Source organism: Mustela lutreola, chromosome 1 (genome assembly GCF_030435805.1).
Source record: "Mustela lutreola isolate mMusLut2 chromosome 1, mMusLut2.pri, whole genome shotgun sequence".
NCBI classification, from domain to species: Eukaryota; Metazoa; Chordata; class Mammalia; order Carnivora; family Mustelidae; genus Mustela; species Mustela lutreola.
In genome coordinates, this window is record NC_081290.1 from 70,419,320 (window position 1) to 70,447,042 (window position 27,723).

Consider the following 27,723-nt stretch of genomic DNA (forward strand, 5'->3'; position numbering starts at 1 on the left):
ACAGTCAGGCTGTTCTACCCTTCCCAAAGGTCCCACAGAAAAAGTGGCCATTAACATCCTTACCTCAGTGTTATTGAAGTACCAGTCTATAGTGAATACAGCGTACATGAATTCCTCAGGAGGGCCTTGCGGGAAAAAAAAATTGTTGGGATGTGTGGTGAATTTGCATTCTGGTGCAAGCTCTATATTGGGTCAGATCCTGGAAACAAATATTTTCATACTTTGGAATGCAATAGTCTAGTTGGATATGATTTTAAAATTCTCACCAAGAAGATATCTGTCATACTTTGCCATGTAAAGAGCGAAGTCTACTACCAGCTAAACCGAAGGGGAAGAGGCAGCTGGGTCAGTCAAAGTGAGGTTTTTATAGCTGGTAAATGTGAATTAAATTCTGAAGAACATAACTCATGATGAGAGGAGAAAGAGAAGTGGAAAAAATGGCCAAGGAACAATACCCCGGGAAAGGAAAAAGAGAGAAAAGCCTCCTAGTTTTTGCCCTTCAAAAATCAAGAAATATTTTCCTTTTACCCCAGAGGGCAAGCCATTTCCTTGCTACCTTGTGGTTTCCAACAACAGAAAGCCACAAAGACCTGAATTTACTAGTAGCCAGTTTTGGCCTCTTTAGTGCAACTGTGCAGTAATCTTGATAGAATAGGATAGGATACGAAATATATATAACTTTAAACTCGGAAAATATGATAACTGTCTTTCTCTGTTTGACTTATTTCACTCAGCATAATCTCCTCCAGTCCCATCCATTTTGATACAAAAGTTGGGTATTCATCCTTTCTGATGGCTGAGTAATATTCCATTGTGTATATGAACCACATCTTCTTTACCCATTTGTCTGTTGAAGGGCATCTTGGCTTCTTCCATGGGCTGGATATTATGGACTTTGCTGCTATGAACATTGGGGTGCATCTGGCCCTTCTTCAATGAATCACGGAATACCACATCAAAAACAAATGATGTACTGTATGGTGACTAACACAACATAATATAAACAAACAAACAAACAAACTCGAAAGTGGGAAGCTATTTTGGTGACTTTCTGACCCTTCCAGCATCTGTAGTTAAAGATCAATGAGCCAAAAACAAAACAAAACAAAACAAACAAAAGCGTTCACGTGTGTGTTTTAGATGATTGCTCTCCTTTCAAATTCCTCGGGTATTTATATAAAAAGACCTACATAAAAATTATTCTTCATCAAAAATCAGGCAGTTATTAGTAACCAATTTTCCAGTACTGCCTCTATAGATAACTGTTTAACTATTAAAGTGGACGCTGTGATTTATGACGGCCGTAATGACACCATGTGATCACTCTGTGTTGTCACAGAAGACGTTACCTTATCTCCTGCAGCATGAGATGCTGTATGACAATTTATAATGACGCACACTTCTTATTACCTGCTGATAATAACTTACCAGGGAAATGACAGCTTAATTATACAGCACGTCTCCTGCTGGCAAATAACTGGATTCCAGCGTTTCTAGGGCTTCTCACCAATCCCTTACAGAAGCAGAGAGGGGTAAGATTACTGCAATCCTCAGAAATAACACAATTAAGTAAAGAAGTCTAAGGCAGAGTAGATCTTTTAGATTAAATACGGATGCACTCGAGGCCCCATAATCCCTCAGCGCCCTGATTCCAGACAGTCTCAACCAGAGCTGGCTGTCGCTCCTCTAATGTTTTATTTTTCCCAGCTGATTAGGCCTCTGGTATCTCCCATTCCAAATACCCAGCACGTTATGAGATGCATCAAGTGATTAATTCTGTACACCAGGTCCCTGAATCAACACAGTGGCCACAGATTTGCTGTAGTAGGCCCAAACGGCTGGTTTCTAAAGCATTACTTGCGGGCTCCTTCCTGAGGAGTAACCTGAACGTCTCAAGTCTCCACAGCAAAGCGGGAGTGCTTGTAAAAGTGGTATGGGCGGTGCGCCTGGGTGGCTCAGTCAGTTAAGCGGTTCAGGCCAGGATTCTGGAGTCCAGGAGTCCAGGGATGGAGCCCCACATCAGGCTCTCTGCTCAGCAGGGAATCTGCTTCTCCCTCTGCCCTTGGCCCTGATTGTGCTCTCTCTTGCTCGCTCACTCTCAAATAAATAAATTTAAGATCTTTGGGGAGAAAAAAAAAGGAAACAAATGCTAAGAGGCACTGTCTGTATTCATAAAATGTGCTTACAATGGGCAGAGCGCTTGGACTTCTGAGTTGTATGGTGGTGCATGTGGCTGTTGGCCTTCTTTTCCCTGGACTGGATGCAGAACTTCTCTATCTCTGACAGCACTGCTGGTCTTTTCTCTCAGCCTGGGCTACATGCAGTCACCTGGGACATGGCTTACAGAATGCCTGCCCCCAGATTTAGGGCATTTCATCAGATGTTGTAGTTCTTTATCTGCCCTGGTCTCATGAAATATTCCTATTTAAGGAGTAGTTACCAAACTAGGACTATGAATAGTTTGTCATTCCTTTATTCTTCCTAACCTCTGCTTTTCATTTTTCTCTGCTTTCCAACCTTTGCCTTTTCATGTTTCATGCTCCTCAGCTTGTGCGTGTGCAAAGAAAAATGGGTAACATCAAACATGTAATGTGCCCCATTCCTTCTCTGAGATTACACATTTGTTAACAGAGCTTAAAAGTCTGACCCTTTCTCTTGGGTGAATTTGTACAGAATACCCCCAAATGTCTGCATTTTTGTAGACTAAAATGTCACATTTCTTTTGAAGGTTTTTTAGGGTTTTGTTTGTTTGTTTTGTTTTGTTCCCCCTGAGGGGGCTGACAGAGAGACAGACTAGGTGACTGCTTTCTGCACCAGAGCCATCCCATCCCTACGTAAGAGGCTGTCCTATTAACTTAAACGACTAAATTATTAATGAGAAGATTTTTGACAAACATGGAATGGAAGCAAATGAAACCAAAAGGTCTTGTAGAATATATCATCTGGGATAGAAAACAACACAGAAGATAATCTCCATTCAGTTACAGAACACAGCCCTCCAGGCAACTCCCATTAAATGTGTCACTACCCCGTGCTGAGACCACAGACATTCCTTTCTATAGACACAGAATTTCTCTCTTTGGACTTGTGTAAACAACAGCAGTGGCGTTCACTATCTTTTCTTTTACCAGATGCCAAGCAGACTACCATCTTTACAGACTATTCACCACTAAAACGTTGCAATTTCCAAAACTATGGTTTATGCAACATGGAGCCTAGAGGCTCCTTGATAAAATCCCGGGCCTCCCTAATCTTATCAGAAGCACAGAATGGATTAAAAGCCTAGAGCACTGAGTGCTGATTCTGTCTTTAGACAGCCACATGACCTTAGCAGGTACTGTGTCTCCTAACCTCAGTTTATCTTTACAAATAAAGAAACCAGACTGGAAGGTGTCCAAAGTCCTTCTCAGTGTCTACGTACATGTATTAAGGTCACAGGTGGCTTATCAGCATATAGTCAAATCCATCCACATTCTATTAATCATCAGTGCCACCAGATTTGACACCTGAGGGAATTCCTCTGTTCTAATCATCTTAATTTTCCAGAAGAGAAAGAAAGTACAGAGAAACTAAATGCATTTTCCAGTTTTACACCAAGAGGTAAAACTGGGGTTTACCATGTGTCGTCTTGGATTCCCAGTTTAAATCTTCACCAGTAGTCGAATCAGCTCACAAGGACTACAAGGCATGTATTGTGCCTCATGCTGCCTATCCATATTAGTTTCAACTTCAAAACAGGTCTACTTAACCCTAAAATCAAGGATTATAAAATGCTCGGGGCTTACAATCTGATATGTACTGATCATAACTAAAGGGCCATATTAGCGGAATTTGAATTGTTTTAATTCTATACCTTAGATCTAACTATCCTGTCCCAGCACGGGCACCATCAGCAAAATGCTATGATTGCGCAATTTACTCTTCTACTTACTTCCAGAGGGCTACTTTCTGGATCAGAACAACTTAAGTAAACATGTCACCCATAACAACTGTGTGTCATCCTAAGCCACTTCCATTTTAACAGTCACCTCTCGACCTTGGAGGATGGGAAAGAGAAATTTCGTAAACCCCTTTACCCTGTGGCTAAGCCACAACACTCTTGCATTTACCCTGGGATCTTTGAGATCTTTGTCCAATGTGGCTTGATGATAATAATGGTAAATATCATCATGTATTTACATATCTACTGTTTCTTGGATGAATCACTTGGGAGAAGGAAAAATAATTAAAACCCCAGGCAGTTCCAAATTAAATAAAGAACCGATAAGACCAACTACCTTTTTCTTTGGAAATCTGTCCTACAGATTCTAGAGAAATAAGATGGTTTGTGTGGAATGTTAATCCATGTTCAGGAGCTAATGGCAAAACTGTAAAAACTCCCTTGGGAGAGAGGAAATTGTATCTCAGTTCAGCCAGACCAGAGTCAGACAGCCTAGGGCCAAAAGCAGAGGAGGAGATGAGGAGGAAGGTTCTAGCTGCTGTACCCTGCTTCCTCCCTTATTTTTCCCTGAAAAAGTAGGGTGAGTAGATGTTTGTTTCACTACACCTGTTAACTTTGACTGTTACTTTCTGGTTGGGCCTGGATTGCAGGGCATTCAGAACCTGGAAAATTGGCCACACAATTGCATAAGCCCATATCCTGGATCCAACTAATTGTTCTTCCCATCACTGCTATAAGACAGAAGGGGTACCCAGAACAAGGGACTGGGAAATATCTGCAGAGAAGATGGTAATCGACTTGTGGGAGAGTCATGCAGTTGTTCAACAGTATGGGCTCTTCAACCTGAAGGGAACCTCACCTCCACACAGTTGGGGGACATAAGCTAGAGTCAAGGGTTTTGTCTCTTGGCTGATAATGCTGGCCAATGATGATCTCAATTTAAGAAAGGGAAGTTTATAGGGAAGGATATATAGTGGGGTCTCTATTGGAGAAAGACAAAATTGAATAAAAATGTAGGCCAGATGGGAAAAACCAAATGGAACCAATAAGATAACAATCGAAAAAAACTAAAAAATACTTGGTAGAACATAAGAAGGAGTTTGGAAATATGAATCAGGAGCAATAAATATGAAGAAATAACTGGGTATAATAAATATTTTTTTAAAAAACCCACAAGTGATCAAAGTAAAGAGTTAAGTAGATAGACTGAATGTCAGAAATGAATACTGTTGGAAAGTGGCAGAATGAACCAGACTGTTAGATTAGGCAATATCCTGCAAAGCATTAGGAACTAAAAATTAGATGGGGAAAAAACAGAGGAAGAATGAAGTATAGATGGAAAATGAAAGTAGGAATTGCAACTCTGTCTACTTGCCATCTGAAAAGAAAATAAGACAATTAGTGAAAATATAATAATAAAGATTTTGCTAAATGTTAAATATAAGACCTCAAAATAAAGATTAAGAGTAGAAAAGAAAATAAATTAAAAACACATCCCACTCACAGCCAGGCATATTTTAGTGGCATCCAAAAAGATTCAAGCCCTCCAAAGAAAACACACAAATGGCCAACAGACACATGAAAAGATGCTCAACATCACTGATCATCAGGGAGATGCAAATCAAAATCACAGTGAGGTATCAACTCGCACCTGTCCAAACGGCTATAATCAAAAACACCAGAAACAGCAAGTGTTGGCAAGGATGTGGAGAAAAAGGAACCCTAGTGCACTGTTGGTGGGAATGCAAACTGGTACAGCCACTGTGGAAAACAGTATGGGGCCTCCTCAAAAAACTTAAACTACAATTACCATATGATCCAGTGATTCCAATATGAAAATACTAATTTGAAAAGACAGATGCACCCTTAATGTTTATTGAAACATTATTTACAATAGCCAAATTATGGAAGCAACCCAGTGTCCACTGATAGATGACTGGATAAAGAAAACATGGTATAGATCTATAATGGAATATTACTCAGCCACAAAAATGAATGAAATCTTGTCATTTACAATAATATGGATGGAGCTAGAGAGTATAATGCTATGTGAAACATATCAGTCAGAGAAAGACAAATACCATATGATCTCATGCATACACAGAATTGAAGAAACAAAACAAATAAACAAAGGAAAAATAGAAAAAAAACAGATTCTTAACTATAGAGAACAGAGATGGGTAAATAAAAGGGGATTAAGAGTACACTTATCATAATGAGCACTGAGTAATGTATAGAACTGGTGAATCACTGTATTGGACACCTGAAACCAATATAACACTGTATGCTAACTACATTGGAATGTTAAAACAAATTAAGCCAAAGAGAAACTTCAACCACATTCATTAAAGTGAAAGCAGACAAAGGTCAGAATGACGTCACGCTTCTTAAAAGCAACAACAGATGCAAGATAATGGAGCAGAGTCTCCACAATGCTGAAGAAAAACTAACCTTGGACCTAGAATTAAATACCTGGGTAAACCAGTATTTACATGCGAAGGCAAAGTTAATATATTCACAGGCATATAAAACATCAGAAAAATTCACCCTTTATGGCCCATTTGAAGTAATTTTTGGAAAAAGCAAAAAGATACAGGAAGCAAAGATAAGAAAAGAATTTAATGTTTACGGTTGTTTAAATAAGCAAAACTTACAAGGGACTGCTTGACACATAGTAAGTACTCAGGAAAAATGAGCAACTATTATCTTTGTTTTCAGTATTCTGTTAAATAGTTGTGCAGAGGGGCACCTGGGTGGCTCAGTGGGTTAAGCCTCTGCCTTCAGCTCAGGCCGTGATCTCAGGGTCCTGGGATTGAGCCCCACATGGGCCTCTCTGCTCAGCGGGGAGTCTGCATCCCTCTCTCTCTCTGCCTGCCTCCCTTCCTACTTGTGATCTCTTTCTCTCTCTGTCAAATAAATAAATCTTAAAAAAAAAAAAAAAAAAAAAAAGTTGTGCAGATATTGACATCCTCAGCATTCTCCAAAACTGAAGGAAATGCTTTTTAAAGTTCTTTACTAAGAATGACATTACTAGGGGCACCTGGGTGCTCAGTGGGTTAAGCGTCTGCCTGTGGCTCAGGTCGTGATCCCAGGGTCCTGGGATGGAGCCCCATATCGGGCTCCTTGCTCAGTGGGGAGTCTGCTTCTCCTTCTGCCCCTCTCCCCTGCTCATGCTATGTCTTAACCTCTCACTCGCATTCTCTCTCTCGAATAAATAAATAAAACTCTTAAGGAATGACATTTACTCAAGATTATTTAGCAGATATCATTCATTCATTCCCACATTTGGAAGATCCCATTTAATCTTATGAAGCCTTTATCCAAATGCTTGATAATAACTTTCTCTGCATGCATCCATTAGCATTATACTGACAGATTTTCTAATATTGGACTATCCATGCAATCCTCAAGTAAATCCCATTTGATTATGATAAATGTCTTCCTGGTGGGGGTGGGGGTGCCGTGCATTTTATTGTTACGTTAGCTAATATTTTATTTAGTATTTTAAAATGCTACTGATTTTTTTGTTACTCTGTCTGGCTGTCTTGCTGAACTTACTCATTTTCATAGTTTGTTAATTTTCATGGCTTTCACTTATCAATAATGATAATTCTACCTCCTCCCTTTTAATCTTTATGCTGTTACTTCATTTTTCCAGTGTGGTAGCACACGCTAGCTGAAGCATATAGGCTTTGGAGAGAGACTTATCTGTGGACCCTGGGCACAAGGTCTTGGTACGTCTTAGTACATTACCTGAAAAGTAGTTAAGAAAAGCACCTCAAGGAGTTTATGAGGATTCCACAAGTAGAAAGGCACGTGGCCAACCATAGATGTTAACTATTGAAATATTTACTAAATATGTGTTATTGCATCAAATATTTTTTCCTCTACCCTTTCTTCTGACTCACCCACCAGGTCCAGAGGTTTCACTTTCACTTACTGGAGGGTGTGTGATGTAATAAGCACTGGGCGTTACTACGCAACTAATGAATCACTGAACTCTACCTCTGCAACTAACAATAAACTCTCTGTTAATTAATTGAATTCAAATAAAATAAAATAAAAGAACAAGGGATACCTAATCCCATCGTAGAAGTTTAGGAAAATCTCCCCAAGAAAATAATACAAAAATGAAACCTCTGGACCAGGTGGGTGAGTCAAAAGGAAGGGTAGAGGAAAAAATGTTGGGATACAATAATGCATTCCCAAGGAGGGACATGCATGCCCACATCCTTCGCCAGGACAGAAAGCACAGCATTTTTAGAGAATGGACAGCTGTTCTGTAGAAGTATACTGGTTGCCAATATTAATTGTTCCAGTAGATAACGATTTGATGAAAGGAATTATGTTTGGTTCGGTTTTTTACCCCTCAGAGTACTTGGCAAAGAGCCATGCACTGAAAAGGTGCTCAGTAAATATTTGCTATTTTTAGGAAGGTTTCTGGTCCACTGTAAGCCTATTTGATTCAAAACGATAGCCTGGGAACCAATACTTTACAAACTGCAGAGGCTAAGAGTAATTTGTCTTGAATTAAGAAAGGTCAATATTTAGAAGAGAAAGGCCTCAATATCAAATTTAAATCAGCCATCATAAAACCATAGGTCTCAAGTTTTAGAGGTCCTTCACAAAACAATGAGAAGAGTCCAGGGGTAAAGTCTAATGATATAAAACACAGACTCTTAAAAATCTGACATCTGGGATTACTGCAAGTTTTAAAGTGACCTAATAAAGTTCTTATGACTATGTATTTGTTTCCTTGGATGCTCAGGAAAAGGAGCAATAAATAAATTAAATATTAACAGTACTCCTATTTTTATAAATTTCTTTTCATCTTTTTTGTATTCTGAAATAATTTTTTTCAAAATACTTGGCAAATAGAATTTGAAAAATAAAAAAAAATTTCTATTCAATGAAATTTAGAAAATAGAGTGTGGGGCTTTTTCTATTTCCTTTTGTTTATTGAAGGATTTTTTTTTTTTTGCAATTTATAAAATTATCCACTCAATAACAACTGGCACAAAATATTAAACACCACCCCCCCCTTTTTTTTAGTTCTAACAGGTTCATGCTAATCTAAAGAGCTCATATGCATCCTCCTAAAAACTAATATAAGGATTCTATCAGTAGCCTGGCGCAAATTAGATCCTCAGGAAATTCTGTTTCCCTTCCTGACCCTGACAATATGCTGGGGTTGGTTTTCCAATGCTGGGGAATGTTTTTTCCATTTGCTGGGAATGCTTTTCCAACAGTCATATGATCACTGATTATTTATTTCCAGTCAAATGTAGTCAAACTCCTTTTCTCAAAACCTTTTATGACCTGGCCCCTCATCAATGTGTGACAGATTATTGACAACGAAAATAACATTATTAAACATCTATTATGTGCCAGGCAAGGTGCTAGACAGAAAAGGATGAGGTGTTTCCCAAACTCCAGCCTTTCTAACTCCATCATCACAATTCTTGTCTTCCTTGGTACCACTTTTGTCATTTACTCAAGAGGAGAGTCCATAGGAACACAAGTCAATATAATGAAATACTGGAGATACTATTAGAGAGGTATCCACCAGGAAGGGACAGAATGAAGGAGAAATGTAGTCAATATTTCCTGGGGGGCTTAAGCGGAGGTAAAGCAGGGGATCTGCCTTGAGAACTTCACAGAGTAAGTGACTCTTTAAAGACTGGTATATTAAAAAAAATTAAAACAAACAAACAAACACCTCATGGATACAGAAAACAGATGGGTGGTTTCTGGAGGAAGAGTGTTGAGGAGGGGGTGAAATGGGTAGAAGGAGCCAAAAGGTACAAACTTCCAGTTATAAAACAAGGAAGCCATGGGAATGTAAGGTACAGTTAATAACGTATTGCATATTTGAAAGTTTCTAGAAGAGTAAGCCTCTCTTGCATGCGGGCTTTAGGGTAGGATGGGAAGAGACACACAATTCAGTCTGTAATGGTTACCTTCCCAAAAACTGAAAAAAATCTGAACTCCAAACCTTTCTGACCCTAAGAGGTTTGGATATGGTACTATAAACCTAGCAGTGTGTCAGATAGTTATAGGTGTATGGAGGAGAGTTTAAACACAGGGCTGATGCGAGTCCAGTAAAAAGTACACGGGTTAGGGAAAACCTCACCGCAAATGGGATATTGAACCAAGCCGATGAGGTAAGGGAGTAGGCTATATCCGAGACTAAGTAGGGGAACAGCAAGTTCAAGGACCCTTAGATAAGAACAGAGAAGAATGTGTGATGAGGGGCAAGTTTGTCAGTGTGACTGAAACAATGAGCTAAAGGAAGAATAGTAGGTAACATAACATAAAAATCACTTAGGGCCTTACTGACCATTATAATGGAATTTGGCTTTTAAGAAGTGAGATGAGAAGGCAAAGAAGGGTTCTGAATAGAGGAGGAGCATGACCAAATTACTGTTTGAGGATGACAATGTGCGGCTGATCATCTCCAAAGATGGCTGCCATCATTGGCACCTTCCCTCCCTCAGTGAACAAGCATGACAAGCTACCCAGCATAGGTCTGGTCCATGCCCTCTTACCCTGAAATTTGAGATGGCCTTCTAACTTGCTCTTCCCAAAAGAATGAAACACATGTAAAGTCTGGGAATTCTATACCCAGGCCTTAAGAGGATTTCCAGCTCCCACTTCCTCTTTTATGGACGCTGAATACTACATAAGAAGTCTGACAACCCTGAGACCATCGCAGTATGAGAAAACCCAATCTAGCCATGTGGAAAGGCCAAATGGAAGAGAACGAAAGAACCCACCCAACAGCCTGACCCAATACCTTGAACATTCTCAGACAGTCCTTGGACAACTGGAGTCAGCTGAGACCACAGACATTGTAGAATGGAAACAAGTCATTGTCGCCATGTCCTGTCCAAATTTCTAGCCTCCAAACCTTGAACAAATAAAACGGTTCTTGTTTCACACCATGAAATTTTGGAGAAGTTTATCACATAGCAATTAGAAACGGATATTAAAATTGATAATGAGACCAGGTACTTGGTAGACACCTCATGAAGAGCAACAAGGCTACTCTTTCTAGTTAAAGTTAGAAAGGCAATAATACACCTCTTACTGAAGGCTGGAGAGAGGGCAACTCACATTACATAGTGGCCAAATATCTGGCAACAATATGGAAGAAAATATATCTAATGAACTTGTGGATCTGGCTAAGAAGATTTCTGAGCATTATAGCTGGCTTCATTTAGCTGCCTAGGATTCATTACAGGGAAGAGAAAGATGAACTAAAGTGTTCAAGTGGAACTTAGAGGAAATTGTTCAACCCAATACTTGCCAGCTTAGAAAAGAAAACTTTTTGTCATTCTCGCCTCTCCAGATAGCAAAAAATTCTCAAAGAAAGAAGCAGTCTTAGGACAAAGTTCAAATCCAAGGTCTATTCTTACAATGTGCTCTGAGGTTAAAGATCAAATCAAGTGCGTGGCTGGAAGATGCCTCATTAAGACCTTACGTGAAGGCAGTGCCTCCTAGACCCAGTCAGCGGGACAAAAATGCTTCAAAAAACTGTAAGGGTTTCTCCTACAGCATTCTGACTTGTAGCCAAAATAAAGAGGGGAATATTGTAAGTGTCTTCTGGGTACATCTTTCTCTACTAGAGTGAACCTCAATAAAATTTATAGGAAGCCCTCAAGATTTAAAAGAAACATGTACTTAAAACAAAAAAACAGAAAAACAACCTCACCACCAGGTAAGCGAAAGGAAGGACACAAAAGGTCCTTAGATCCAACTCAAAGCAGGAACTGGCCTCTTCAGTTGCTGACAAGCCCTATTTCTTGTGGAAAAGAAAGATTAAAGGCGGGGGATGGGGAGGTGCTTCACTTTCCAGCCAGCCCAGATGAGGTGCCAGAGGTAGGAATGAAGAAACCTTCCAGAATGTTTCCTCCTCAGCGGCCTTGTAAGAGCTAAGGAGCTGAACGTGGTGCAAACTGCAGAATCGTGATAAATAACAAATTACTGTTTGCTAAGCCAGTGGTTTCTGGGTGTTTCTGATAGTTTGTTTTGAGGGTTTGCTTGTTTGTTTTGTGAGTTTGTTTAATGCAGGCAGGGCAAGTAACAGAAGCTTTCTGGCTGCTGTGTCCCATTGAGAACAGGCAGGGGGGAGGGGCAAGTACAGCAGCAGGGAGACCAATTTTGCAGTAATACCGTGAGGCATGACAAGAGTGGCTTGGGTCCAGGTGACAGCTGTGAAGCTGGCGAGAAGTCAGATGTGGGATATTCTCTGCAGGGGCAGCTGAACGACTTGGTGGCAGATTAAAATGTGGGGTATGAAATAAAGAGAAGTAAGGACACCTCTGAGATGGACTAAGTGATCACGTATGCAGCTCCAAGAATGGAACTTCCACCAAGCTCGAGGAGGGAAACAGTGGAAGAAGGCATCCAGGAAGCCAGTGAGTCCTAGACGTGTCCTCAGAATTACTAACTAGACTGTTGTACCTAGGAGTCGAGTTCGGGGTCGTGACTGGATACAGAAATCACTACTCTAGGAAGCCATTAACAGCCACCAGGCTGGATGAGATCACCGAGGGAGTGAGTTACACAGAGAAAGGACTGACCCCACTGACTCCTCTGTTTAGAGGTTAGGGAAACAGAACTGGGAAGAGCCCAAAAGGAGTGATCGTGAGGCAGAAAGACAAGCAGGAGAGGTGGGGGACTGTCTGGAAGCCAAATGAAAAACAATGAGAACAGCTCTGCTGAAGAGTGTACTGGAAGAGAGTCAAGCCCTAACCGGTGGATCTAACATGGCGGGGCTTGGTACTTCTGACAAGAACAGAGCTAGTGGAGCAGTGGGGAAGACGACCTGCCCGGTTCAAGAGACAATGAGAAGAGAGAAACGAGACAGACAGTAGAATTGACTTTGAAAGTTTTCCTATAAAAGGGAGACCGAAAAAGCAGGTGGTAGCTGGGGAGAAACATGAGGCCAAAGAGAGCTGTTTGTTTTTTGTTGTTGTTTTTTATGGAAGAAATTACAGTGATGGCAAAGACCCATTAAAGAGAGACAAAAATTGATGACAGAAAGAATGAATTACTAGAGCTCTGTCCTTGAGCAGATAACAGGAATGAGAATGCAGGTCTGTAGGATTGCAATGGATTTCTGGCTGGTTTCCTTCTCTCCAATTTGCTTTTTCTTCAATAAATCTTACCCCAGACTGACTTTCCCCAAATACTGTTTTAATGATAGCAGTCCACCATTGTTTTTGGTCTATTACATTTCCCGTTTTCCTGGAAGTCCACTTAGTTGTCGAAATGCTGAATGTCCTCTCATTGAAGTCAGTACAAATCAACCATGTGACCAACCCTTGGTTGGGCTCACACAGTCTTTATTCAAAATGTGACTGGAGACACACACATATAAGATGAAGTTACAGAATTACAAAAACTAGCATAGACCCAATAAATTCATATAAGGGAGAATATAATTTTACCTGGGCAGAAGGGGGCAGAAAAGTTAGGGAGGTTGGATGCTTCAGCAGTATGCAGGAAGGATGACAAGGAGTGAGCAGGGACAGCAAGTGTGTCTAGCGTCTAGAGCACAGAGCAGTGTGACTGGGACTAGCATGGAAGGGGAGCCCAGGCTGGGAAGGCTATCCAAGTCCCCAAGCCTGGCTGGAAGCTATTCTCCACCCCCACAACCCACCCTCCCACATTCCCCCCCATCCCCTCCCCTGCTTTCAGTGGAAAGCCAGTTCTTTACCCCTCACTCCCCTACACACACACACACACACACACACACACACAGAGACACAGTCTCTGCTTTAAGCACAATGAGCCCCGGCAATCTACAAACCAGCCTTAGGGGGCAGGCAATAGGCTGAACCAGATCAGAGACCTTCCAAGTAAACACCAGGGAACCCCACTGCTTCCTGAGCTCTGTATGGATATAGAAGAGTTCTAAAAAAACCACTTTCCAGATCCTCTATTTCCATAGGAACCCTTTTTCACAAGTGATAAGCTTGAAATGTGCCAACAGTGAATATTTTCTGGCAAGTTCTCCTTTCCCACTTCCCTTTTTATAATTACCCTTCACCCGTTTTACCAAAGAAAGGCACATCTCTCTCCCATTCACAATCTTACTATATGCCTTGCCTCCCCAAGGTGCCTAATAAAGGGACAATTTGAAAAACTGATATTAGAGAAACGTTCTTTCAGGAAAGCACTGATATCCACATTACCCATACCTACATTTAGGATACAAATTTCCACTATAGTTTACTTTTATGCCTCATAATTACTTATCAAAAGTTAATGAATTACTTTGGTTACCTGTGTACTAATATTTAAAATAGCATAAGAAATAATTTTTAACAAAACTATTTTAAAAATTAAATTTAAATGTATATATTTTTTGTTGCTGAGGAGTAAGAGGAGCACAGAAGTTGGAAAAATATATTGTAAAATTTCGAACTATAAAATGTTCAATTGAAGAATAATTGAAAATTTTAGAGGTCAGAGCTAAGGGGTATTTCATTTCTCAAATTTCTATTAGAAGGCATACGAGCAAAGTGCCCAGTGAGAATGAAATGATACAAGGGATTATTGAATGTGTCACAGGGCTTCTTCCCTGTGTCATTGTGATAAGTAGAACTCCCCCCGCAACAACCAACCTTACAACCATTATATTTTCTTCTTGTAGGATCATTTTCAGTTTCAATTCCTTTATTTTACAAAATATTTTGTCACTCTCCGGATCCCTTCTGCATTCTGTTAGCACTTGGAAAAATCTTAGCATCAGGAGAAGAAGCAACTATGCATTATTAGAACATGATGATGGAATAGGCATTCAGACTTTTTAAATCCATTTTTATATAGTCTATATAAAAATACCTATTTTGTATACACATACACCCATATGTATGCATATGCACATATTTATACATATATATGTATACTTAAGTCCTTCCAAAAATGACCCGCAAGACACTATTAGAGTCACAGTGGGATAAAACACACTGCCTCCAGATATAAAATGAGCATGAACAACACTGCTGAACTGAAATGAGACCAAAGAGCTTCTTATTTCCTACATCTGATTCCAGTACTGAGGAACTTGGGAGGGGAAAAAAAAAAAAGATAAAGCAAAATAATAAATATATAATTAATAATAATTCATCAAATTCACCACTATATAGCCAGTAGTGAGTATCTGAAGTACTAGCTAAAACCACAGAGGTTCTTTCAACTCCCCTATGGAATTTTTCCACTCAGTCCATTCCAATGGGATAGCAGCAAGCACTTACGCATTGTTCAATCTCAACAGCCTGATGTAGCAAATCTACAACCACTGTGGAAATAAACCAAAGAGCTAATACTGAACTAAGGAAAGCAGGTGGCTTCTTGCCAACCCTCATACCATAAAGCCTCGGAAAAATCTTCTCAAATACTTGACTACACCACCTTGGTTGTGATATAATGGAAAAGGCTTCTGTTCTGATTTCTCCAGGAACCCCAGCTTTCGACTTAGATGGATGAATGGATAGATAGATGGATAAATTCAGTACCCAGATCAATCCCCATGTACTTACATCAGGTTCTATCAGCAAAAGCTGATGCATATTAATGTTTTCATTCAGGAACCATGACAGAAGCCTCTCCAAGGAGCCAAACACATATAGACACTTGCATGAATATCAGTTGATCATAAAGCTAATCTTTAAATATATAATTAATGATTGATGTCAATCATGCAAGTGCCATATAAGCAGTATTACTTAAAAACCAACATTCTATCTTTATAACATGGGGTCAAAATGAAGTCGTGGTTAGTTGTCACTACCAAACTGTGGGAAACACTTATATGGAAATATCATTCTTCATAAATACCTGTGACCTTAAATCTGTGCGGGTTAAATCCTCAGTTCGACCACTTAACTAGCTCTGTAACTTTGGGAATGGTACTCAGTTACCCTGTGCTCCAGTTTTCTCAGCACTATAATATAGTTCCTACCACCACATAACTTTATTATGATGATTTTTAAAAATACATACTTGGAACAATGTCCAGTGCATAATAAGACCTCAACAAGTATTAGCTATAATATAAATTGTATTTCCCATATGGGAAATAATATATTTCCCATAATTCAAGTTGCTGGCAGAAAGACGGAACTCTCTGCATTATCATTAACTAACCTTCAAAAGAATAGCTACCTGGGGCACCTGGGTGGCTCAGTGGGTTAAGCCTCTGCCTTCTGCTCAGGTCATGATCTCAGGGTCCTGGGACTGAGCGCTGCATAGGGCTCTCTGCTCAGTGGGGAGCCTGCTTCCCCCTCTCTCTTTGCCTGCCTCTCTGTCTACTTGTGATCTTTCTCTGTCTGTCAAATAAATAAAATAAATAAATAAAATTTAAAAAAAAAAAGAATAGCTACCTAATGAACAAACTTAACAGGAAGCTCTAAGAGATAAATGAAGAAAAGGACAGTTTTTTAAGTTTTAAAATGTTTTAAAAACTAGCTGGGGTTTGAGGTCCACTTAAAAACCTAATTAGAGTTGTGGATATTTTCCTAAGAAAAATCCACTTACACTAACATTTCAGGGCTTCAATCATAGAATTCCTGAAATCTGCTCAGAGCCAGCAAACCTGAGATGGAGAACCTCCTGGGGTTTAAGATCCTTTAATTATCAAACTCTATTTCAATAAACTTTAAATCACTGATTTTCTCTCTCCTTCAAAGATGTTGATAAATATGTATTTCGTTAACAACTAGTATGTCTTACAAGAGAGCTGCTGACATTTATATATGAATCTCACCAGTGAAAACAGAAAGCATCAAATCATTTTCCTTAAGTCCACCAAAATCTGCAGTAAAATTCCAAATTTCAGGACTACAATTTTCTGGAGTTCCCATGCCAGATTGTCAAAGAATAGTGAATCCAAAGTACGGGAAGGGACATCTGGCTGTTTCAGTCAATAGAGCATGTGACTCTTGATCTTGGGGAAGTGACTTCGAGCCCCACATGGTGTAGAGCTTACTTAATAAAAATAAATAAATGGATTAATAATAAATTAAAAAGCAAAGTATGGGAACACTGCCTACTGAGCTTCAGGACCAGTGACCAACCTAACTCCTCTGTGTCACTCTGTCACAGAGCCAATGACCCTGCAGGAAAGACCATTCTGAGTATGACTAAAACTTTGAGGAGAAAACTCATTGAGAAATGAAAGAATGTGACCTTAAAACACAATCGTAACAAACCTTTAGAACTTCCTGAGACTTAACTTGATTTCATAAAATTTTAAATTCTTTGTCACTTTTTAAAGCTAAGAAGGCTCTTACTTTTTCTCTTCAGCCCCTCCTTTACCTATCTTTTTGTTCTTTTTTTACCTCCTTCCTCCACCACACCACACCGCTTTTCAACAAAACAAACAGGACTTGTTAAATGGAATCAATCATTGCACCTTGATGCTTTCAGTAGAACAGCCCACCTCACAGCCATCCCCTCTGGGACACCACAACCATCCAGAGCTAATCTGTTCATTCAGTCAAGTCAGCAAAACCTCCTTAGGCACACTGACAAGATAAGGACGCCTATCAGTTACAAGTAGATGTCATCACCCCTGTAATAACTTTAGAAAGTAGCTTTAAAAAACACAATGGAAAAACAGCTAGCGACAACAACTTTGCTTCCAGTTTTGAAACTTCTAACTCACTCTGTTTAAGAATCTGTTCGTACACATTGTTTAGGAATAATCTAGCACTATGGCTAAACTGAAGCTCTCAAAATCTGAAACGCACAGCATTACATAAATTAAAATGAATTGTATATGTCCCCAAAATGCAATCTCAATAACACTAGGAAAAAATTAACTGGATTTTCATTTAAATCCACCTTGGATAAGGATTCTATTGCAACTAAGCTCTCCTGCATCTCTTCCAAGTTTCTAATCCTGCTTTTCTAAGAGATGAGTGGCTTGTACTGGGTTGGAACTAAGAATCCGAACCCAGGCCTGACTGCCCAGCAATAGCCATTTCTGCAAGCTCCTTTCCCTAGGAGGACAAGGGTCCTCATCCAAAAAGGGAAGGGTAACTCGATTTTGCAACAAAGATAGCGACAGACGTGCAGAGTCCTACACACCTTTGCTCCGACCGAGAGGGAGTTTGGGAGGGCAGAGGGAAGAAGCGAGGAGCTGCAGTACCTTTCTTGAACTCTCTGAGCTCGGTTAGGTGCAGAACTCAGCGCTCGGTGCTGCCAGACCGCGTCTTCCCGGCGGGGGCAGCCAGACGCACGTCCCTCGCTCTCCGCCGGTCAGCCGGCAAAGTCAGCGCAGGGGAGAGCCCGGCGCGGGACGCTGCCTCCCGCGGCTCAGCTGCCTGCAACACCGAAAGACGGGAGCGCACGGAGGAGCGGCGCGGGACCCGCCAGCCGACGAGCAAGCTGCGCACCTCTGGAAGCGGCGGACGGCGAGCCCGGGGGAATAAAGGGTCAGAAGGGGGAAAACCGCTCTCCGTAGCGCAGCGGAAAACCCGAAGCCGCGGTCAAGTGTTCCGCGTGAGAGGGCGGGGCGGCGCAACCCGCAGCTGGTGGCGGGAAACGGGTGGGTCGGCCCCGAGCTGGGAGAGGCCCGAGGCGTAGGCTTTCGGGGGAAAATTCCATCGCCTTTTCAACCACCACCACCACCACCCCCCCAGAACCGAGAAGCAGAACTCTACCTCCATCGAGTCCGGGCTGCAGGGCTGGGGGCGGCAAGCGGCGCAGCGGGCGGGCGCTGCCACCAAGCTCTCTCAGCCGGGCGACGGGCTTCGACCGCGAGTCCGCGGGGGTTCCCCCTGGGCGCCCTGAACCCCGGGAGTCCCAACCCTCAGCGAAAAGAAAAGTGAAAGAGAGAAGACCAAGGAGCAGAGGGCAAGACAAACTTCCCCAGCGGCGGCTGGGGGAGGGGGCTGTGGCAGCAGACCCTGAAAGATGGCCCCAGGTGTCCAGTCCCCGCCCTCTTGGCTGGGACGCTCCGCAGGTTTCTGCCGCTGCCAAATCCGGGGGCGCAGAACTTGGAGGGAGGAGGAGGTCAGGGAGCGCCGGCCCCGCCTCGCAGAAACGCCAGACCGCGGCCTCGGCCTGTGCCTTTATCTTTCCTGGCACCTCCAGGGAAAGCGCGAGAAGTCTCGGAGACCACCCAGGGCCCCCGCCCCTACCCAGCCTGGTTTAGGGCGGGAGGCTTCCCCGGAGAAGCCTGGAGACCTGGGCGCGTGGTTGAGCACCCAGCCGGCCCGGAGGCAAGGGAAAAATGTGTAGTAGGATCGAGCTGGGCTGGGCGGCTACTCCAGACCATTCTCTCACCCCGCAGCGCAGGCTGGAAGAAGACAGGCTCAGGGTGAAGTCTTGCGGGAGAGGACGGAATGAGACAGGTGGATGACTACTTTGTCCAAGGCGGTTGTGAGCACGGAGGTGAACTGGCAGACATGAGCCTGCCTGTGGATCACTTTTCCACTGTAGGGCACACTGGACTGTAAACACGGTGCATGACCCCATTAAATGGAATGCTGTGAAAATGTTATTAGGGTATTTCACAATTGACAGAAGGGACTAAGTTCTTTGAAGCTCAGTAATCCTCATGCCACACACAGCAGAAAAGTCCTCATGCCCAGTTTTGGAAACACTCTGAAGAACCTTGAACACATGTGAATCAGCGAAAATCCCTAATGGAAGGTCGTCCCCAAATTTTCCAGTTATGTCACAGAAAAACTGATATGATTCCTTGGAGTTTAGTAAACATTTAACTACCTTTTCTTTACAATTACCTATTTTTAAAAAAGAAAAATATTATAAGTCATTTAAGTATCAATTATGCATAAAATTCCACGTAAAATAATTTCATATTTTTATGAAAAAGTTGATCTCTAGATAGTCACATCAACAAAAAAGGTGATATATAAAAATTTAAAAACCATTTTTTACAAAAATTGTACCATAGTTGGAAATTATATTTAAAGAAATTAAACAATCCTTTTCTGTCCAAGACAATGTTATGTTGAATTTTCTTGTAATAATGCCAATGATCTCAAATCTAATCTGACTTTTTCACAGCGATATGTTGAAGCTCTGATTTGCAGAATGGGCATTCATTGTGAGAGCAGGCATGCAGCCAGACTGGATTCTGTTGCAAAGATAGTAGCCACAGGAGGAGGAAGTATGCCTACAGGTGAATTTACAGATCAGGGATGGAGAAGGGAATTTATGTCCTATCAACCTAAACTGTGGAAGAGCATTTTGGACTCCTGCAAAGTGAACTCCTCCCATACCTCCTTCAGTATCCTTATGGATGCTGTGTGCTGTGAAGCTGGTAGCCGAAATAGATGTCCAGACAGTAGGACACTGTATTGGCTACACCTAGCCTCAACCAGCAGAGCCTGATATCATTGTTGCCAGAGGATGCATCATCACCTCTCAGACCCTGTTGTGCTTGGGCTGCCCAAGAGCACTAGAGAAAGCTGCTCTCTGCTCTTAGCCCAGGGGCTCCAGCTGCCCATGTTGCTGAATAGCATCAGCATCTGACATCGCACTTTGAACATTTGATCACCATGAGCTACTGGAGAAGTCCTCACAACACTCTGAGAAACCAATGAGAATTTTCCTCATAAACCTGAGTTTTAAAGTATAATCTGAACACATAAGAATAATAAAATTGGTCTATAAATATTGATCCAGCTTCTAATATATGTGAGTTCTGCAACAAGATGGGCTGAATGGGATATAGGGCATTTGGTTAAGTTGGGGAGATTTAAAAAAAAATTAACAATACAGTGAAAATCAAAATTATTCTAACCATAAGATATGCTTTGCCCTATTTGCCTCCCCAAGATGTAGGTCAAATTTGTTTTCTTAATTACAGAAAATAAAGTATTTTTGAATTAGTTATACAAGTGCCTACAATTTAATGATGCTGGATTTTCAGCATAATTTGTTTTTGTTGCACTGCTCTCAAATATGAGAGAAGTCTCATATAAGCAACTTGTATTTTCAGTTGCCACAGGGTGTTTGGCAAGATATTGAAAATTACTCACACCAATGAACAAGTAAATTCCACTGTATAAATTAAAAACAAAGATGAAGATTGATGAAATATTTTGAAACCACTGTAAGATAACTCATAAAATTATAATGTAGAAAGATGTAAAAATTAACCAAACCTCACAGAAGGGACTATAATAACCACTCTTTGAATCTGAAGAATTAATAATAAAATCATAGTTCAATAAATGTTTAATATCTGATTTTTCATTCCAAAGATAATGGTTGCCAATTGGGCAGTTGTCTTTAAAAGAATTTACTAATAAATGTTTCCTAATAGCTTTTGAGACAATGGGGAAGAAGTTAAAAGTTGGCTCGTCTGATTTAATGTTCAAAGTCCATAACTGTGACCTTATCTATGATCCTAAGAACAAACCACAGGCCAAGAACTAAGTTGACTTTATGCTCTTTAAAAAACTTGGCCCAAGACCCCTCGAGTTTCCGTTTTGATTAAAACATGCCTGAAATAAACAGCTTTAGTTCAAGGATGCCCCCCATCTCTGGTTTTTGTATTTTGGGGGTTGTTCGTTGTTTTTGTTGTTGTTGTTTGGTGTTTTTTTGTGTTTTGTGTGTGGGGTTTTTTTGTTTTTGTTTGTTTTTGTTTTTGTTTTTTTGGTGATCCTGGTATTGATAATAGGGGGGAACACTCTTTTTATTTAGGATTACTGAAGTTTTCAAGAAGTTCTATATTTCTGCTTTGTCAGAGGTGCAATACTAGCTAATATTCTTAGAGTTCCTTTTGTGTTCCTGGGTGCCTGCTCCGCACAAATGTTAGCTCTCAAGTATTCAATTCTTACAGCAATGCTATCAGTTATGAACTATCTCCATTTTACAGATCGAGAAACTAAAGCCCAGAGAAATTACACAACTTGTCTAAGTTCCCATGCAATTGACAGGCCCAGCAAAGATTTGAATTTCAGTGATCTTAAGTATACATGCCTACCCTCTGCCACCTCTAAATGGACAGCTATCCTCCACTGCGTATAAAACAAAGGGTTTCCGAGGGAACTGTTCTTGAGGAAAAAAGCCATTGACTTCCAGATGGTGTCTCTCAGTCCCATTTGGCTTGTTCTAGAAGAACTTTAGCCACTGCTAGAAAGGAAATTCATCAGTTCCATGAATTTCTGCTTCCTGACCTCATTGTATTTCTGTAATGAAACCACGATGGGTTTTGCAGCCCCACTACAAATCGGTATTTGAATAAAGTCACTGGCCAAAGGCTAGTGGAGCTCTGCTGCAGATTGGGCGCAGCCAAGCTAGCAGCTGGCTTCTGGTAGAGACACGTGACTTGGTTTCAGCTGAAGCATCAGATGTACCCAAGGCAAAGGAGGAGAAAGGATACCTACTTTCAAGCTGCAGGGGAATTATAAACAGTTAAATCATAACATACTGAATTCTTAATGTATTTAAGGGTCTATAGAATCTTTAATGTTTGTGTAGTTAGCAATTGCGGGGAGGGGTGGTTAAGTAGAAACAAGAGATCATTTCATGTGCTTGACAATACTGTACTGAGTGAAATTTGAAGGATGAACTAACTAATCAAAATCTACTGCAAAGAACTTTACTTACCTTACTTAGATTTATAGTAAAAGTGTATCATAAATATACACCATATGACTTGTGATGGCATTTATTTCAATGAGTAACTGTAAGAAAGGGATTTTACTTTTCATCATGGATAGGTGGAAAATTCATATGGAAAATACACTTTTTCTTGAATTAGCTCTATAACTTAAATTTATGCATTTTTTACAACATGTAACCACCTTAACAAAAAGATGTGAACCAAAGCCAATAGCAATGATAGGTGCATGTTAACATATCTGACCAAAAAAATAATTAATTAATTGATTAATTAATTAAACTGACATCACTTTTGATTTTGATTCTGTGGCTGGCAAATAGGCCCTGAATAAAAGTTTGTTGAGTCTATTTTGGTAAGAAATAATTTCAGTCTTTTCACAGTTTTAAATTCTTGCTAGAATCAAAATCTGAGAATTCATAGAGCTACATGTAGATGTGTGGGTATGTATACATATATAAACACATATATACAAATGCACATATACATTCATAATATATATGTATATATATTATGTGTATAAATTTACATAATAGTTCTTTGCAAGTATCATGAAATAATTTGATAATTTATATAACTTAATTTTGTGGTCACTTTTTATTGCATTTTTAAATAAACTGCCTTCAAAACATCCATCAAAATCAATTTTCAGAAACACTCTGACAAATATGAACTATGCCAATAGAAGGCTCATAATCATCTTTTAAAATACCATTAGTTTTGTTATTATAGGTATTGTTGTATGAGAAATGACTGTAATGAAATGCCGGCCTCCAGTTAGCATCTTGGAAGAATCAAAGTGAAAACACTTACAGACCAAATTAAGATAAACAACATGATTTATTAAATCAATCTAAACCTCACAATGAGAAGCAAAAGAAAAGAGACCAGACACCAGGTTAAACACACTTAGGGAAGAGTGCATGGGGAGAAGACCCCACTCCTGAAATCCTGGGTTACACAATGTTCATATAACCTCTTTCTGTGTCTCTCTTTCTCTCTCTGCCATATCATCCCTCTCTGATGATGGTGTAGTGATGAAGACCAAAACTGAGGTGTGAATAAAGAGGGGATACAAAGATGAAATTTGCCTAGGGCCAAAACATGCTTGCTCTATTAGACATAGGAGTGAAGTTGTGTATTTCTAATTAGCCTCCTACACTTTTTGGACACAGAACATGTGAGGCTGGAATTGGACTATATAGGATATCACCAGTGAATAGCCAATTTAAAGGTGATATATAAAAAGGTCTGCTGAGAAAGTCACCATCATATATATGACTTTCTATCCTTTCTGTCTCTAAGTAGTATCCTTGTTTGTCCTTGCATGCATTTCATTATATCATATATATTTTTTTTTAAAAGATTTTATTTGGGGTACCTGGGTTAAGCCTGCCTTTAGCTCAGGTCATGATCTCAGAGCCCTGGGATCGAGCCCCACATCGGGTTCTCTGCTCAGCAGGGAGCCTGCTTCCCCCCACCCACTCTCTGCCTGCCCTTCTGCCTACTTGTAATCACTGTCAAATAAATAAAATCTTTAAAAATTTTTTATTTATTTATTTTTTATTTGAGAGAGAAGAGAGAGCATGAGCAGTGGGAAGGGCAGAGGGAGAAGGGGTTGGAGAAGTAGGCTCCCCAATGAGCAGGAAACCCGAGGCAGGACTCCATCCCAGGACCCTGGGATCATGACCTAAATTGAAGGCAGATGCTCAACAGACTGAGCCACCCAGGCGCCCCTAGGCCATCCATTTTTAACATGACTTTTAGGTTACTAATTTACAGTTTATATTTAACACATATTATAAATTTGCCTATGCCTCTCAAGCTACTTATGTATTGTCTATATTTAACACACATCCTATGATTTTCACCCATTTCTCAAAAGCGCTAGCCTACTTACTATCTATGATTAACACTTCTTAGGAGCTTTATCTATCTCATTGTTCTCTTGTATAGAAGAATCAAATGTTCTCTAGCAATATATATTTTAGTAATTCTTTGTGATAATGTGTTTTGTTTATTTGAGATTGGTATGCCTAGAGGCTTTTATCACCTTTATAGATATTTGTCCTGCATCAGGCATCGATGTCCTTAACCAAAGGCCCTATTGACCTATGGGATCATGGTTGATTGTGAAGCTATATCCTGCACACTTACACCATTCTATCTTGGATCTCAGGGACTCCATGGAATGAAGCCAAATGTGTTATGTTCCTTTGGGATATTTAACAGTCTTAATGTTTTGGTACTCAGTAGAGGGGAGAAGGAGTTTAAATAGAGCAAAGAGATGATTTAATATTCTAATAATACTATTTTGAACAATATTTTAAAGTTGAACCTATCAATCAAAATCTAGTTCAAAAACACATTAACTATGTAACTTTGATTTATATTATAAATGTATTTTATGTGTCTATTTATGGTTATATATGAGATCATATATGTATATATGACCCACTCCTGAAGCTATATTCTACCCATGTATTATATTCCAAGTGTGTTAGATGTAAAAAGAGTAGTGTTTACCAATTTCCCAGAGTGGGTTTTGACAATTTACCAAACTAAACAACAAGCTTCTAAATAAACTATGGATTAAAGAAGAAATCACAGAGGACATTATAAGATACTTTGAACTGAATGATAATGAAAACAAAACATACCAAACTTTGAGAAATTATCTAAGAACTAGTTCTTAGATAAAAATTTATAATTATCAATACTGATATTGCAAGAAAAAAAGGTAAAATCCATAGAGTAAGCTTCCACTGTAAGAAACTAGAAACAAAAGACAAAATACAAAATTAAGAGAGGGAAACAATAAAGATAAGAGAAGAAATGGAGAAGAAAATCAATGAAAACAATTACAATGAAAAGATTGATGAAATTGGTAAATCTTGACCTAAATTGGTCAAGAAAAAAGAGAGAAAGTATAAAATTACCATTAGCAACATTGAAAGAGGAGATATCAATATGCGTACTAAAGACATAAGAGAAAAATAATATTAAAGACAACTTATAGCAATAAATTTAACAACTTAAAAGAAAGAGACAAATTCCTTAAAAGCCACAGTTACAAACGCTGACGTAAAAAAATAATAAAAATGTTTAAGTTATATCTATTACAGAAATTTAACTCATAATCAAAATTCTTCCCACAAAGAAGACTCCAAGTCCAAATGGCTTGACTGGAAAATTCTAATAACAAAAAATTAAGAATTCTGGAACAAACAATCCTAAAATTTGTATAGAGACAGAAAAGACCCCGACTTGCCAAGGAAATGTTGAAAAAGAAAAGAAAAACAAAGCTGGGTGCATCATGTTGCCTGATTTCAGGCTATATTACAAAGCTGTGATCACCAAGACAGCATGGTATTAGCATAAAAACAGATAGATACATCAGTGGATCAGAATAAAGAGCCCAGATATGGACTCTCAACTCTATGGTCAACTAATCTTCGACAAAGCAGGAAAAAATATCCAGTGGAAAAAAGACAGTCTTTTCAAAAATGGTGCTGGGAAAATTGGAAAGTTACATACAGAAGATGAAACTCAACCATTTTCTTACACAATACACAAAGATAAGCTCAAAATGGATGAAAGAGGGGCGCCTGGGTGGCTCAGTGGGTTAAGCCGCTGCTTTCGGCTCAGGTCATGATCTCAGGGTCCTGGGATCAAGTCCCGCATCGGGCTCTCTGCTCGGCGGGGAGCCTGCTTCCCTCTCTCTCTTCCTGCCTCTCCATCTACTTGTGATTTCTCTCTGTCAAATAAATACATAAAATCTTTAAAAAAAAAAAAATGGATGAAAGACCTCAATGTGAGATAGGAATCCACCAAAATCCTAGAGGAGAACATAGGCAGTAACTTCTTCAACACTGGTCTTGAACTTCTTTCAAGACATGTCTCCAAAGGCAAGGAAAACAAAAGTGAAAATGAACTTTTGGGGCTTCATCAAGATAAAAAGCTACTGCATAGCAAAGGGAACAGTCAATAAAACAAAGAGACAAGCCACAGAATGGGAGAAGATATTTGCAAATGATACTATAGACAAAGGGCTGATATCCAATATCTACAAAGAACTTCTCAAACTCAACAACCAAAAAACAAATAATCAAGTCAAAATTTAGACATAAGACATGAACAGACACTTCTCCAAAGATATACAAGTGCCTAACAGACACATGAAAAAATATTCATCATCATTAGTTATCAGGGAAAGTCAAATCAAAACCACAGGGAGACACTACCTTACACCAGTGAGAAGGGCAAAAATTGACAAGACAAGAAACAACAAATGTTGAAGAAGTTGTGGAGAAAGGAAAACCCTCTTAGACTGCTGGTGGGAATGCAAATTGGTGCAGCCACTTTGGAAAACAGTGTGGAGATTCTTCAGGAGATTAAAAATAGAACTACCCTATGACCTAGCAATTAGACTACTGGGTATTTACCCCAAAGATACAGATGTAGTGAAAAGAAGGGCCATATGCGCCCCAGTGTTCATAGCAGCAATGTCCTCAATAGCCAAAATGTGGAAAGAGCCAAGATGCCCTTCAACAAACGAATGGATAAAGAAGATGTGGTCCATATACACAATGGAATATTATTCAGCCACCAGAAAGGATGAATACCCAACTTTTGCATCAATATGGATAGGACTGGAGAAGATTATGTTAACTGAAATAAGTCAAGCAAAGAAAGTAAATTGTCATATGGTTTCATTTATTTGTGGGACATAAGGAATAGCATAGAGCACATTAGGAGAAGGAAGGGAAAAATGAATGGCAGGAAATTGAAGTGGGAGACGAACTGTGAGAGACTACGGATTCGGGGAATCAAACTGAGGGTTTTAGAAAGGAGGAGGGTGGGGGATGTGTGAGTCTGGTGATAGGTATCATGGAGGGCACAGATTGCATGGAGCACTGAGTGTTATATGCAAACTAGGAATCATGGAACACTACATCAAAAACTAATGATGTACCATATGATGACTAATGTAACATAATAGAAAAAAGAAAAAATAATGCCAATTTTACACGAACTCTTTAAGAAAATATAAGAGGAAGAAACATTTCTCAACTTACCTGGTGAAGCCAGAATTATCCTGTCAAAAATTAAGATATTATATGAAATGAAATCCAAACGGAAATATCTTTGAAACTCAATCAATATA

The 27,723-nt window shown here is 39.8% G+C and overlaps 1 protein-coding gene across 6 annotated transcripts in view; it reads right to left on the bottom strand.

The window, feature by feature from the left end:
- Positions 1–18,757, bottom strand: part of IL15 (interleukin 15) — an 81,786-nt gene extending 63,029 nt beyond the window's left edge. The window contains exons 1-3 of one of the 6 annotated variants that reach the window (XM_059168144.1): positions 18,619–18,707; positions 1,429–1,513; positions 64–125 (exon numbers count right to left, since the gene is read on the bottom strand). The gene's annotated coding sequence lies outside the window, so the exon portion shown is untranslated. Of the gene's footprint in view, positions 1–63; positions 126–1,428; positions 1,514–10,736; positions 10,851–18,043; positions 18,065–18,104; positions 18,474–18,618 lie in introns of those variants that run through there. The other 5 variants (XM_059168170.1, XM_059168105.1, XM_059168114.1 and 2 more) reach the window with 5 other exon arrangements.
- Between the last annotated feature and the right edge of the window lie 8,966 nt (positions 18,758–27,723).